This window comes from Danio rerio, chromosome 23 (genome assembly GCF_049306965.1).
Source record: "Danio rerio strain Tuebingen ecotype United States chromosome 23, GRCz12tu, whole genome shotgun sequence".
NCBI lineage: Eukaryota > Metazoa > Chordata > Actinopteri > Cypriniformes > Danionidae > Danio > Danio rerio.
The window spans coordinates 31,009,342-31,014,103 of NC_133198.1; the positions used below are offsets into that span (position 1 = coordinate 31,009,342).

The 4,762-nt window shown below is 32.3% G+C and overlaps 1 protein-coding gene across 1 annotated transcript in view; it reads left to right on the plus strand.

Moving 5' to 3' along the window:
- Positions 1 to 119: 119 nt before the first annotated feature.
- Positions 120 to 4,762, plus strand: part of c1galt1la (core 1 synthase, glycoprotein-N-acetylgalactosamine 3-beta-galactosyltransferase 1, like a) — a 47,353-nt gene continuing 42,710 nt past the window's right edge. Inside the window, 1 exon segment of the mRNA NM_001077374.1 lies at positions 120 to 202. The gene's annotated coding sequence lies outside the window, so the exon portion shown is untranslated.

Consider the following 4,762-nt stretch of genomic DNA (forward strand, 5'->3'; position numbering starts at 1 on the left):
CAGACACGGTGCTATAGGAATTATAAGGTATATGGAGAAGAATGTATATTAAACGCTATTGTATTGAAGATAAGGGGAGTGGCTACTCAATAAGTTCCGCCCTGTCTTCCTGTTTAATTATCAGTCAACACACTGAAAGCAGCTTAAGCTGGTTGCCAACCGCCGTTAATATCACACTAAGAAGAGAGCAGCTTGTTTCAAGGTACTTTTCGAAGAAAGTATCTAACATGAATACACTTGCCAAGCTCAACAATTTACTATTATCGTGTGAAAGATAAGGTAATTAAAATTACTGTTAAGACAATATGATAAAGTATATTCGAGAGTCTCAAATATATAATACGGTCGTGTGTAAGTCTAAAATTGAAACAAATTCTCGTTACAGATCTGGTGACGGTAATATGAGACAAAATTTTAACGAATGCCCTGCAAATCTCACTACTTTGCGTATTAAATTGAAATTACAGTTTATTGTAGGTTTTTGACATGAGTACAAGTAAGTTAAACGTCACATCCTTGGTTCGGCAAAATGACTCTTATCATAAAAATAACTAACGTTATAGGCTAGGCCCACTACGTACTGTATGTATACTGTTGTAGTGTTTATTAATTAAAAGAAAAGAAGATTTTTATTAACCTTACAGCTACTTACGTTAAGTCCAAGTTGTGCATTAGCCAATCCCATGCTGTTTTGTCATCACGCGGGAAGTTAGTTGACTGTTGTGTGTGATTTTAGTTAAGTTGTATGCTCGCAGCTTCCAGTGTGAATGGTTAAGAAACTCCTCTGCACTGGGCGAGAGCATTATACCCCGCTGCTGTCAGTGTTATAAACGTTTTGCTTGGTGTTGTTGTGTGCCTTTTTCACCCCTCCACGGACACTTAATTTTGTTATAGGATAAAAGCACAACAATGCCCATGTTGGGACATATTGCTCATAATTTACTACAACAATAAATAACCGAATTTAGCATTTTAATAGCTGATTAAAAAACTTCCGAATGTGCTAATATAAAACCAACTTTACACAAGGCACGAGTTCAAAGCCATTTTTTAAACATCTTTTTAAAAAAATATTTGAGAGGAATACATATAGTTTTGATTATTTTAAAAAATGTGTTAGGCCTACTTATTACAAAATTATTTTACTTTTCTTTTGGGAAATAGTTTTTTGTATTTCTAAGCTCTAAATGGAAATTCTTCACAATTCCATGACATTAAATTGTTTAAAAAATATATCATTTTTCTAACCAAAAATACATGTCCGTGTCTTGCTTCAATTCTGTTACCATACCATACTTTGCCTTAAAATTGGTGAAATTATCTTCCACAACTATGTAAAAAACTGATAATGTTGTCAATTTCCCTCACTGATAAGATGTGAAGCATTGAAAGTTGTGTGTATGCTCTTTGAGAAAATTATTTTGTAAACTCTCAATACTGTTACTACAATTTCACAAGGAAAGGGGAATATTTCATACACATTGGTTGATTTACAAATATTTGAATCTTCATTTCATTAGTGCCATGTTCTTTAATTTATGCTAGCAAGTGGCCATTTCGGCTAAAAAGTTGTAAAATTGTCAATTCTTTTACTGTTACTAATTTAGAGCAACACTTTAGGTAACATAATTGACAGTCATGTATGTGTGAGATTAAGAGAGCTTGTGTTTCCACAGGTGAAATGTCATCTTGGTTTCAAGTTAGGACTGTTTATTTAATGGAAAAAAAAGATTTTTTTTTTAATTAATATTAACGATTTATTAATATTTTCTACACATTACCAAATTAGTCATTGGCATTAATAAATTGAGTTGACAAACAATTATATGTACAGTTGAACTAAGAATTATTAGCCCCGTTTGCATTTTTTTCTTTTTTTAAATAATCCCACATGATGTGTAACAAAGCAAGGAAATTTTCACAGTATGTCTAATAAATTTTTTCTTGTGGAGAAAGTTTTATTTGTTTTATTTTGGCTAGAATGAAAGCAGGTTTTAACTTTTTAAAAAAACATTACAAGGTCAAAATTATTAGCCCCTTTTTTAGCTGTATATATTTTTTGATCGTACAAAAGAACAAACCATGGTTATACAATAACTTGCCTAATTACCCTAACCTGCCTAGTTAACCTAATTAATTAAGCCTTTAAATGTCTTTTTAAGCTGTAAAGAAGTGTCTTGAAAAATATCTAGTCAAATATTATTTACTGTCATCATGGCAAAGATAAAATAAATCGGTTATTAGAAATTAATTATTAAAACTTATGTTTAGAAATATGTTGAAAAAATCTCTTTGTTAAACAGAAATTGGGGAAAACAAACAGACAGGGGGGCTAATAATTCAGGGGTGCTAATAACACTGTCTTCAACTGTAAAATTTGTTTAAAAATAACAATTTTTCCCTAAAAAAATAATAATTTGTGATTTGCAAGCACTGAATTAATAGAATGAAAAAGAGTATACTCTCAATAAGACACTGGCAAGTATTGCAGTTTATAAAGAGTTATTTTTTTAACTTTTAAAATGCCAAATAGAATTACCCACATGCTGATAAGACGTTGCTAGCACTGCTAACTCTTGTGTAGACAAAATACGTAACACAGCTTTGGAACTATAGGTTCCATCTGCTTTCTGAGTGGTTTTCAAATATTAAGCTCGTACAAAAAAACACATTGTATTTAATGACAAAGCATATATTGTCAAATTTGGATCAAAGTTCACTCATATACCTCATTAAAACCTGCTCAGTTGCCTTGACCTGATAAATAGGCTAGTCTACTGTTAGGACACAGATTATAACATTTTGAAATAATTTGATCTGTTTAATGTTTGATGTCTGCTTTTTTTCCTGGGGTATTTCAAAGACAATTCTCAGGAGGACACCAGCTTTCTCTTTAAAGCTCAAGAAATATTACACTAATTGGCTGGATGGAAAGCAGCCCGTATTACTAGTTCACAGGACTGCCCAGCTGGCACTCTTGGCATCTCTTATTATAGCCACAGTGTTGATGCTTTACAAAAGACGTATCCAATAGTATAGCATATGGTGTGATTGATGCTAAACTAATACTGCTTTTTGAACCAAGCCATGAAGCAAACATTTATTATATAGGCTTTGTTCAAATACATTTATGATGGGTTGTACATATTGAACAAAACAGTTAACATGATATTGATCAATTATAGCATGATCATCCTGAGGTTTATTAAGATATAACAGAAACATTAAAATAGAAATGTTAGAAACACATGTGGAAAACATTTTAGAAATCAAGAGATTCTGTACATAACTATAGCCTTTTTTGTGACCATAGACAACACTGAGAAATATCGATATGAATGAAAATCAAACCTTATAATGTAGTCTACTAAGTCTTGATAAGCTGCCGCCATCTTGTGGCTTGAAAATGAAATGAACAAAAAACAAAATTAAGCTAATCCGAAATGCTCTCTCTCTCAGCCTTAGTGGAATCCAGAATAAGAGTGGAAGATTCTTCATAATGACAAATAATTTACTTGAGTTCGAGTTCAAATGGTGTGCTAATGCGGCTTTATTGTCACTTTGTGAGGATGGGAAAATAATATTCAATTGGTGATAAATGATTAACTTTTTTAGGTGAAATTATTTATTGTTATTAGCTCACTATTAATTATTTCGTTTTATTTTTGATTATAATTAATTTGTGTGAGGTGTAATGTAAGCTTTGGTTTTAGATTTTTTAATAAAGTGTGTCAGTTTCTCTTTCTCCCTCTATTCAATTAAACTTTTTATTGGTCTCCTCTCCCTTTTTGTGTAAGGCCTTGATGTATTGTGCCGCTAAAAGAATACAGTCTGCTTTTCCCCTAGTAAGTTAACTAAATATTGAAGGTGTGTTTTATTGTCTAACAGACGTTAAGTGCAGTGGCCTTTAAATTGTAGCTAGCAAATAAAATTTTTGTTAATAAATAATCAGCCACTGTGTTACAAAATGGAAAAAAGGTCACCACAGGATAAGATGACTCTTTTAAAAAACTGATCCAATGACGGACAAGATAGAACAACTTTTGGAAAAAATATAGCTATACATAAACTTTTAGAAGAATACAATCACAGAGGCTAGCAAGCTCAAGCTTGCAATAAAAAAAGAAGACAAAACATGACAGAATCCCAGTAAAGAAAATTCAAAATTGATATGTAATTATATACATTCCGAGTGGCACGGTGGCGATGTGGGTAGCACTGTTGTCTTGCAGCAAGGTCACTGGTTTGAGCCTTGGAATTTTTGTGTGGAGTTTGCATGTTCTTTCTGTGTTCATGTGGGTTTCCTCGTGGTGTTCCAGTTTCCCCCACAAGTCCAAAGACATGCGCTATACTGTAAGTGAATTGAAGAAACTAACTTGTCCGTAGTATGTGGATGAATGGGAGTGTATGGCTGTTTTCCAGGGTTAAGTTGCAGCTGGAAGGGCATCCGCTGTGTAAAACATATGCTGGATAAGTTGGCAGTTCATTCCGCTGTGGCGATCCCTGATTTATAAAGGGACTAAGCCGAAAAGAAAATGAATTAATATATATTCTGACATTTACAATCATGCTGTACATACATGTACATATGTCCATTTAATTGACAATAATTTAACTGAGCAACACTATAAAGTGTAAAATATAATGTGATCTATGAACTTTTCATCTACAGTATATGATATAATAAATAGAAAATTGTGTAGACGTACATCTAACTTCTAGAATTATTCAATAATACCTTTTTTAATACTCAAACACAAAA